Below are 11160 nucleotides of genomic sequence, written 5' to 3'. Positions count from 1 at the left end.
CCGGGATAACATCTTCATCAGACATGCTTTAAATCAAGGGGAAGTCAAAATGGGGCCTTACTACTTAGACGGTTTTAGCGACGTGTCCGGGCGGCGTACCGCTTATGAGTTTGCAGGTTGTATTTACCATGGCTGTCCTCAGTGCTTCGACCCAAACACCTTTAACCCCATAACACAAAAACTCTGCAGTGATATGTACTATGATTTCCAGGAACGAATTGAAACTTTAAAAAACACCTATGGTTTGAACGTGCTGGTGATTTGGGAACACGAGTGGACGACCCTGAAGCAACAGGAAGCGGGGGTACAACGGTTTATGGAAACCTTGGACTTTCCTGAACGTCTTGAGCCCCGGGATGCGTTATTTGGGGGTCGTACCAACGCCCTCTGTTTACATTATGAGGTAAAGGAGGGTGAGAGAGTAGATTACTATGATTTCACCAGTCTGTACCCTTATGTCAACAAGACCAAAATGTACCCGGTGGGGCGTCCAACCATTGTTTAACGTGACTTACTCGAAATCGGACATTACTTTGGTTTGATCAAAGTCACCATGTACCCTCCTCGCGAGCTGTTCTTACCCGTGTTGCCTTACAGGTGTTCGGGAAAATTGATGTTCCCTCTGTGTAGAACGTGTGTGGAAACTGAAAATCAAACTACCTCTTGTCTGCACAGTGATGAAGAGAGAGCGCTGACGGGTGTCTGGTGTAGCATTGAGCTTGACAAGGCGGTGGAGAAAGGTTACAGAGTCGGTAAGGTGTATGAGGTTTGGCATTTTTCTGAAAAATCTGATACTCTTTTTGCTGATTACATTATGACCCATCTGAAAGGGAAACAGGAGGCATCGGGCTATCCCTCATGGTGTGTTGACTCCGCGGCCAAAGAGCGATACGTTTAGCAATATTTTGAAAAGGAAGGGATCCGTCTAGAGCTGGGGAACATAACTGTAAACCCCGCCAAGAGACAAATGTCCAAACTGATTTTAAACAGTCTGTGGGGTAAGTTTGGGGAAAGAAATTACCGTCTAAACACAACCTTGATTAAAACCCCTGAACAGTTTATAGAATTTATGTTTTCCAAACAACATGCAGTATCACACTTTCAATTCTTAAATGACCACGTGGCACAGGTCCAGTGGAGGGCCCCTAAAGATTTCCCCACCAAACAGGGGAACGTTAATGTTTTCATAGCGGTTTTTACCTCGGCTTACGCCCGGCTTGAACTGTACAACTTAATGGATCAGTTGCAGGAACGCACGCTCTATCATGATACTGACTCTGTAATCTTTGTCACCAGGCCAGGGGATTGGGTCCCTCCCCTCGGGGACTACCTTGGGGAGTTAACGAGCGAACTAGATCCTCAGGACCACATAGTGGAGTTTGTTTCAGGGGGTCCTAAGACTTACGCATACAGAACGGCTGCGGGTAAGACCTGTATGAAAGTTAAGGGTTTCACTCTGAACCATTGTAACAACAAGCTCATTAACATCAAGTCTCTGACGACCCTGGTAGAAAGTTTTGTAACCGAGAAAGACGCGCCTCCTCGTGAGATTATTACAGCCGGAAATCAGATCTATCGCAATAAAAAGGGGTACACGTTGGAAAATAGATCACTAAACAAACGGTTCAGGGTGGTGTACAATAAAAGAGTGTTGAAGACTGATTATACCACTCTGCCTTATGGATATTAGCGGTGGTTTTGAAAACAGACTTCAACACCCTTTCTCCTGTATTATAGCCGGTCCCTCCAATTCGGGGAAGAGCTATCTTATAAAGAACATCATAGAAGATGTGGACGCAACCGTGTCCCAAGCTCTTGACAACATAGTGTGGTGTTTCTCTTGCTGGCAACCTCTCTACGATGATTTGGCTTCGAAAAAAAATAATCTGAAATTTGTGCAAGGTCTCCCCGCCTCGTTGTGTGGCGATGACTTGTTCCCGCCCGGTAATACTAACCTAGTGATCCTTGATGACCTGATGGAGCAGGCCGGTGACAACAGTGAAGTGGAAAAAGCTTTCACAAAGTACACTCATCATAGGAATTTAAGTATTATTTATTTAGTTCAAAATCTATTTTTTCAAGGTAAAAAAAGCCGCACTATTAATTTATATGCCAATTATATAATTCTTTTTAAAAACCCCAGAGATAAACTACAGGTCACCGTCTTGGCTCGTCAAATGTACCCTAACCAGACCAAGTTCTTTTTGGAGGCATTTGAGGATGCCACCAAAAAACCCTACGGGTACTTGATTGCGGAATTAAATGCACAAACCCCAGAAGACTTTCGCCTAAGAACAGGTTTGTGCCCGCACGATTGGCCGGCAGTCTATGTGCTAAAGAAAAGGAAATAAATAAGAATGTCTGTTCGGATTAAAAGAAATCTGCCGCTTTTGCAAATGTTATTTGAGAGGAGCCCGCGCCATAGGAAAGCTGTGCTGGCAGGGGCCCCCTCGGATTTGATCGAGACCCTGTGTGAAATAGCTTTTAACATCTTACGCGGTAATATACCCCTAACCCCTTCTCAACATTCTAAACTCAAAAAACAAAAAGCGGTTATCAAGATCATCGCTAATAAGAAGTATTCTATTAAAAGAAAAAGAAAGAAGATTAATCAAACCGGGGGTTTTATAGGACCGCTGTTGAGCATAGCCGTGCCTTTCCTAACCAGTCTTCTAGCTTCCAGAGTGGGTTAATAATGGAATATGCTCAGAAAATGTTTTTGATCCCTCAGGAGCAGCTTGAGAAACTGAGAAAAAATGTTGTCGGGCCAGAGCCCATTAGACAAACGGCCGAAAACAACCTGGACTCTGAAATGAAAGCTATACAGGCCAGGGCCGATTTAAATCAGTATTCCAAAGCCCAGTTGTATACCAACACGTTACAGCGCTACCTCCGTCTGGTTAGACAGGGTGAAAAAGATCAAAACATTTTAACTTTAACCATGGCCTCTCAAGAAAATGGTTCTGGGGCTGATGCGGGGGGAACGGTTGATAAAGATGTTGCGGTGACCGAACCTGTAGAGAGTTCAGAGGGAGATGTTGTAACGGATGTTTTGAGAAACATGCCGGCCAGAAGCAAAAGACATGCACAATATATCCTGCACAAAATGGTTCAGAAACTGCGGGTAACGGCTTGGAATGAACAGGGTGAATTTGTTTTTAAAGGACTACTGATCAAAGGTTCACACATGTTCGATTTGTTGAAGAGTGTCACTAGCACTAATAAGGTACCCGATAGTCGCCGACCTGTAGGCTGGAATGCTTTCCTACAGGCGATGGCCTGTCTGAACATGCCCCAATCAACAGTTCCTAACCAGGAAACGCGACAAAAAATCCGTCTGTGTAAAGAGGTGGAGCCTGATCTGACTCCGATATCTCATTACTCTGACCATGCTGAGCGACCATCCTCAGGATCTATCCATTGTTGGGAAGCTTATTAATCTCATGTTTTTATTTGTCTCCCCTGTAAATAATGACCCGACAAACAATTTTTTATTTTTATTTTTTATTTTTCAAATGTTGTACATTTATTTATACCATAACCCCTGCTTTGTATAAGAATTGTGTTGAATAAAAACAAAACTAATGATTCAAAGGCTGTTTTCATTATTTTTTCACCTTAACACGCATGACATCTTTTAAAATCCTCACAAGAACACCCCATCTGTATACACGGCTGGCTAGGGTCGTAAGTCATTGTGTTATAAGGGGGGGTCCACAGTGTCCTGACAAACTCTGCCACTTTTTTATCATTTTGGCCTAAATCCTCACTGTACAAGGCCATAATATCGGGGTATGACCTTCCTTTAGATCTATGAAATAAGAAAAACACACAGTGTTGACCACAAGTGAAGGTCTGAAGACTTTGTACTTGACGACCGCTGTAAATGGTTTCTTGACAGTTGTTGAGCAGAAAGTTATTGATCTTCCAAGGGAAAGGTCTGAAATCCGGGGGGTTTGCATAGGAATCAAAAAATTCACCACGGTGGTCCTCCCTTAGATAAATAGCCAGCCAATGTTCTCCGGGCATATTTTTAGGGTGTGTGTTGATTATGTACATTGCAGGTAAATTCTTGATCTTAAATTTAGGCAGCTGATCGCAGGTGTAGACTCCTTGAAACAGTTTCCGTGAGCTGGCCAGGGCATTCATGATGTGGTTGAGCTCTCTGGTGTTCATTTTAATAATAATCATACATAACGTTTCTCCTCTGATTCACCTCAATAATGTTGTCAAACACTGCATACACGACCATATTTACAGTGCGTGGTAGAGGCTGCTTGAAACGCATCTCCAAACGCATATTGCCCATCTTCATCAGTGAAAAATGTTGTCCACACTCTTCGTCAGGGGTCAGGTTGAAACCGTACAGGGTGTAACCGCTGCAGTATTCCCGGCGATCGATCAGCCGGGAGTTTGATCCTTGAGATGGCGACCCGTAGCCAGTACTAGACTGTCATATTCACGAACCACATTGCCGTTTTCAAAGTCAGGTTGAAAAGGTCTGGATGGAACCTGCACACCATCGAAGTACAACGCTATAAATTCCGCGTTATAATGTTTAAAGTTAAAGGGGTTCTTGTTGTAAACCCCGGTAAATGCATCATTATCCACGAGACCTATAATAACCTGTTTTGGGAGCTGTCCTAGAAACAGATTTTCCTGGTTCATCACCCGTGTCCCTGCGGGGATACTGTGGACTTTCATATAGACTCTTTCGATCGGGTACTTGGCGTTTGCCGTCATTAACGCCTGCGCGTGTCCTAGTTTAACCGCCGGGGAGACGGACACTTTTTTCACAAACAGCGAGGCCGATAATATGGTCAGTTTATATTTTTCAGTATCAGGGGTCATCAGACAAAAAGCACTTTTACTACGGATCATTTTAATTTTAATGTCTACCCCGTTGAGCATGAGTTTTTCTTGGAAAAATATGTCTGCATGGATATGCCCCATTAGCTCAAAGGTCCTCCCTTCTGTTGAAAAGGCCGTTCTTTTTTGCAAACCCTTATTGAGTCCCTCTGGATCCTTGTCGTCCATAGCTTCCGGGATGTCTTTGAAGAAAAGGCCGGGGTTGAACTGTTTGCTTAGGGTCTCCTCACTATAATTAAGTATACACTCCATCATGGCTCTATAGGGGTAAGTATTGCTGCTTTGACTAATGAGCCGATCTCCCAGGGTCACATCCACCTGTGAAAACATGGTGGCCACCGGGTAATTGATGACCCCAGCGTTGGTCGTCTTCTCGATTGCATCGCCATCCTCATCAGTCACTTTACAGTTCATTAAAATAAATGTGTTATTCAAATCAATATAATCCTCGCCATTGCCAGCTATAAAAAACTCCAGAGGGGCCGTGTCTGAAATTGCAGAAAGAGGGGGAATCTCTACATATATGATCTTATCTATACTCGTTTGAGTGTATGGAACTGTAAACAGATCCAGTTCTGATTTGACGCATTCTTCCGATAGACTGTGGACAAAAGACATGTTTAAAAGATGTATCCTGAGGCTCTATTTTTCTTTCTTTGAGACTTTCTTTTTGCAGGTTTTTTCTTGTGCTGCTTCCTTCTCCGAGTGTTTCCACGATATGTTGGAGAATGAGAGATTCTTCGTTTTTTGTTAGCCACGGATCTTTGTCGCCCCCTGGTGGACACATGCTGTTTCTTCTTTTACCCCCCTCCTCGCCATTACCATGAGACCCGAACCCTCCTGATGCACATGGCTAGCTGCCCGGTTCATAACATTGGTGAACACGTCACTAACAATATTTTTAGCCGCTGATTTCAAGTGGGGTCTGGCTATAGCAAAGCCTCTCTTAAGCAGGGGTATGGCCATTCTAAAGAGACCACGAAAGAGTCCTCCTAGACCGGCGCCATACATTGTGGGGGCTCCTACAATACCGGGCAAGCCGTTCCATCTTGCATCTTGTAATAATCCACATAGGCGCTAGGATCTACATAACCCCTCGAGGTAGCCATTTTAATAATGTACAAACTGTTTCAGGGGTCGAAAATGTAGTTTGACATTAACTTTACGGAAGCGGAAGGGTACGTTGATATTCTGATCCGATTTTACTTCGATCGTGATGTTGTCAAAGTGGGTCTTTGAGACTGGTACGTAGTGTGGTTTGTCATAAGTAATTGTGACCATGTCATTGCTTTTACCTTTATTAAGTACATTTCTCAAAAGGGGGACATAACTATCCCCGACCCTCTGGTGGGTTATGATATCCGTATACACATAAAGAGTGTAAAAGCCGCCCCACCACTTCTGAGAACCTGCTCTCTGTGTCAGAATAGAACCCAAATATACGCCCCAGTTGGCCGCTGGTTTGAATGCTAATACCTGGTTTTGACACCTTGTACACTCTGTTTTTAATAGGGTTGTAATATAGCTTGATGTTGGGGGTGCCTTCTGAGAACTGTTTATGCATCTCATCTAATATTTTATCCACATTGTCATAATAACCTCCTTGTATCGTGAATGTCCATTGACTCTTTTTAACATCATCAAAAATGGCGAAGGTGGCATCCTTATCTTGTAAAACAGCCCAAGTGTAAGGATACTGTATTTCCGCCAACCCCACTTCCCACGACCCCCTTAGATCTATAGATTTTCCAAATTGTACCGTGTAACTGGATATTTCATTTTTAGGATATATATCGAGAGAGGCATTACTGGGTAGAGTCACGTAGAAGCCTCCTGATTCCATCTTGAGAATCGAAAGTAATGCCCCCAACACACCCGCGGGCATGTTGTTATAAGGATTGAATATCGCAAACCTGTTGTTCCGGGACCCAACTATTGAACTTTTCAGGCCATCCAAGCCATTTCATCAACACATATTTTTTCCGGTTCTGGGTTTTTTCAGCTAATATCTTTTCAACTCTGTATACACTGTCTTTACCCACAATAATTTTTTGTAACTCGGCTTCGTAAAACGTTCCTTCTATATCCTCCCTGTCATAGTCTTTTAACCGGTACACGGGGGGGTCTCTAGCCAACTGTTCGGTAACTGTAAAATATTCGTCAGAAAATGTTTGTTCATAACCTTTGGCAAAAGTACTCCTTAGCTTTGAAACGCGAACCACATCACCGATGTTGAACTAATAAGTAGTTTTTCCCTTCTTAATAAATGGTCGGTATAATTTTTTATAGACCTTAAAAGAATTACTTTGATCAACATCTAAAGGCTTCATTTTAATACTGGTGTGATACCCTTGGTTGTAAGCATCGATAAAATCTTGAACTTTATCAAAATACTTGAACGTGTTGACCGCTGTAAAATATCTCCACATTTTGGTCTTTATGGTGCGGTTAAACCTCTCCACTACCGATGCCCTAAGCTCATTACCGGTGGTGAAATGATGTATTTTGTGTCTCTTCAGTAGATTCTGAAATTCTCTGTTGAGAAACTCTTTTCCTTTATCAGTCTGCAGTTTTTTAGGACATCGACCCTGGGACAATATATCCTCAAAGGCCCTTGTCACCGCCCGACCTGTTTTATTATGTAGAATGCGAGCCCAGGCATATTTTGATAACACATCGATACACATCAACATCAATTTGTGACCATTGTTATGTTTTGATAAATTTGACATATCGACTAGATCCATTTGCCATTGTGAGTCTATGTCAGTTGCATATACGCGGTTTCTTTTAAAGTTAATCCTGAGAGGTTTATGTAAGGTATAGGCGTCTTGTTCCCGTAACCATTCTGAAACAACCACATCATTAACCTTCACTCCGGCCTCAGCGAGTCCTCTTTGAAAACCCTTCTTACCCGCCAAACCCCCAATCTTGGCTGGGTTGTAGTATAGTTCCTGCATTTGGGGAGCTTGCCGAGTCATTCTGTCAAATAACCAAACAGACCCACACTATGCGCAAAGTTTTTATACAAGGTTTTTTATTCAACTTCAGGAGAGCAGATACCCCTTTTTAGACATTTGAGAAAAGTATAACATACACAACAATTTTTTCTACGGTCCAGACAAAAAGAAATCAGATGATTGGTTACTTGATCTATATCAACAAATATACCTGTTTCTTTATCTTGTAGGCACACACCTCAGTTACATATGTAAATAAAACAACAATATGACCTATTTTAAAAGTAAACAGAGGTGTATTAAACATGCTCAGCAAAAGGTCATACAGATGTTGATGATATGGCCTAATATCATTCTTGGCCCCCTTGAGCGCTTCATCCCAGTGTTCGTACCCCCCGGTCTTTGTTACAGCAGCCATTCACTTTTCCAGGTTTGAAAGTTGATCCTCATCGATGGTTAAATCTGTAGAGAAAAGGCTCGCGTTGGCTACTTTTCTGTCAAGCACATGGTGTAATAGCGCTCTCAGGTTAGCTACAGAGTGTTGATGACAGAACCAGTTGCAGAAGCAGTCCAGAACATTCCCCATGTTCAAAGTCCCTTAGTTCAGGTCAGAGTCTGAATCAGTGGCGTAGATGTCGAATTCCTCGTCGCTGCCCCCAGCTTTAACTTCTTTACTGAAGAAATAAGCTTTTAGCTTGCCAGCGGTTTTTCTACTCGGCTCATCCAGGTCATTGACCAGCTGCCCAAGTTTCTCTATTATAAACGGCTCCTTTTTCAGCTCCAGCAAAATCTCATCTATGATTTTCTGGACTTGTCCCGCAGTGACATGTATGTGGGAGTAAGACAGCGCCTTGATTAGTGCCGGTTTCAGCCACGGTTTGTTCAGTCTTCTGTAAAACACGTTGAAATAGAACAGGAAATAGTAACGGTCTGGTTCAAACAAACAACTGTGTCTCAACTGACTGGGGTGATTCACTTCACACCCCCGACAGACTTCTTTCAGAGCTCGGTCGATGAGAGCACTCAGAATATACACCAGGGTGCTTTTAACCACTCTGCTTACTTGGTCACATACCCCGGGCATAAATCCTGCGTCTTCATCACGCCCCTGGGACAGTCCGATGCTCATTGGGTCGCCTGGTGGTTTGTGGGGTGTTTCTACATCCATTGGACTGACCCCCTCCTGAGACGCACAGACGGTAGACAGTTCGGCAAAATCGAGGCCCTCCATGAGCTCCAGAGGCTGGGGATCCCCGAGACTCATTTGGACATCCATCGCACCGCATGTTGTTTCGTCCTGAGGGACCGGGGTCTGAGGTCTTGGAGGGTAACCGCAGTCAGAGGGTTCCAGAGTGTATACAAAATCTGGGGAATAGAACCAGGGGTGATCCCGGGTTTGAAGAGGCCTGTAGAGCCTGTCGACGTCCGCAGCTTTCGGGTAAGACATTCTCTTTAATTTTAAACCATGAATGAATTGTTGCGCCTTTTATCCTATCTCTTCACTACGTCACGACACACCGCCCTCTTAGAAGAGAGTAGCCCCTGAGCCGTCAGACCCCCCTCCAAAACCCCACACGTCGTCGGTTTTATCATCGTCGTCGTCATTCAAGGGGGATATATAATCCATAATCCAGCATATTCTCCTTCTAACCAAATCCAGTTGCGAACATTTGGTCAAGATGTCAAAACCATCATTTATACAGTTTATGACCTCTTTCAAGAACGGCCAGTCCACGGCGTCAAACATAATTTCAGTAACCTGTTTTTCTGGATCCTCCACACCCCCTTCAATAGGGTTTGTAATCAGGGTACTGCTAAACAAAACCTTACGATCTGTAGTTTGAGATAGACTCTTCACCACTCTACCGTAGTTCTGCAAGCTTTCCCATTCACACCTTTCAAAACCCTGAGTCGGAGACTCCATTTCGCATTCTCTTGGACCCTCTTGCAAGCCTTCTAGAGTCTTATCCACAAGCCCCAGATCTCTCCAGGCCATCACCTTCAACCAGTCCTCATAAGAGTATTCAATTACCGTCTCAAAAGGTTCCAACGTACCCTCCTTCTCTCCCAAAGCAAAAAGCTCCACTCCAACATAGCTGGGATCCCTTTTAAAGCGCAGGGCGACCTGCCTTTGAAAGAGTTTCCAAAGTGTCCTGATGTGCCCTTTAGCAATGCCAAACAGGTCTGTGAAAATGGCATCCTTTCGCGGCACTTCAGACGCCATCTCACAGTCTAGCCGACCTGAAATGCGTGAGCCCGTTTTACCAGCAGGCTTCAACGGTAACCGTTTGAAGCAAGACGTGGCGGTGTCAGTTTCCGTAGTGTAGCGGTTATCACGTTCGCCTAACACGCGAAAGGTCCCCGGTTCGAAACCGGGCGGAAACAGCCTGCTGTGGGCCGGTCCATTTCATCCTGTTTGCCCTCGTGGTTCCCCGGAGGCGGTGGGTAGCTTTTCTTCATTGGAGTGCCCGAAATCGGTGCTCTCAGAGCGTCCGTCCGTCGACAGGTTGAAATTGTAAACGCTGGTGTAGCCACTTTTAATTAAAATCTGATGATGATGATGATGATGATGTTGTTGTTGTTGTTCTTGTTGTTGTTCTTGTTGTCATCGTGGTCGCCGTCATTATTATTGTTAAAGTAAAGCAGTAGTTAGATTTGTTGCTACCGTAAGGTGCAGAAGGCACAATAGCTCTGTGATTGTCTGATGGTGGCACAAGACAAGCAGCAGCTGTTTGAACAAGCCATTGAGCATCACCTTGTTGGGGTAAGTGTAAGTCTTGTCATAGCTCAGGGCGTTCTTCCTTTGAAAGAGTTTCCAAAGTGTCCTGATGTGCCCTTTAGCAATGCCAAACAGGTCAGTGAAAATGGCATCCTTTCGCCGCACTTCAGACGACATCTCACAGCCTAGCCGACCTGAAACACCTGAGCCCGTTTTACCAGCAGGCTTTAACGGTAACCATTTGAAGCAAGAGGCAGCGGTGTCAGTTTCCGTAGTGTAGCGGTTATCACGTTCGCCCAACGCGCGAAAGGTCCCCGGTTCGAAACCGGGCGGAAACAGCCTACTGTGCCCTTTTCGTCATGCTTGCCCTCGTGGTTCCCCGGAGGCGGTGGGTGTCTTTTCTTCATTGGAGTGCCCGCAATCGATGCACTCAGAGCGTCCGTCCGTCGACAGGTTGAAATTGTAAACGCTGGTGTAGCCACTTTTAATTAAAATCTGATGATGATGATGATGATGATGTTGTTGTTTTGTTCTTGTTGTCATCGTGGTCGCCGTCATTATTATTGTTAAAGTAAAGCAGTAGTTAGATTTGTTGCTACCGTAAGGTGTAGA

The 11160-nt window shown here is 44.2% G+C and overlaps 2 non-coding genes across 2 annotated transcripts; both read left to right on the top strand.

Annotated features, from left to right (window-relative positions):
• The first annotated feature begins 10141 nt into the window (after positions 1-10141).
• Positions 10142-10214, top strand: trnav-aac (transfer RNA valine (anticodon AAC)). The gene has a single exon. It is a non-coding gene; the product is annotated as a tRNA-Val (tRNA).
• A 599-nt stretch (positions 10215-10813) lies between these two features.
• Positions 10814-10886, top strand: trnav-aac (transfer RNA valine (anticodon AAC)). The gene has a single exon. It is a non-coding gene; the product is annotated as a tRNA-Val (tRNA).
• Positions 10887-11160: the final 274 nt, after the last annotated feature.

This window comes from Amia ocellicauda, chromosome 11 (genome assembly GCF_036373705.1).
Source record: "Amia ocellicauda isolate fAmiCal2 chromosome 11, fAmiCal2.hap1, whole genome shotgun sequence".
NCBI classification, from domain to species: Eukaryota; Metazoa; Chordata; class Actinopteri; order Amiiformes; family Amiidae; genus Amia; species Amia ocellicauda.
Note: the sequence above shows the minus strand (reverse complement) of the source record. Positions and strands in the feature narration are given on the sequence as shown.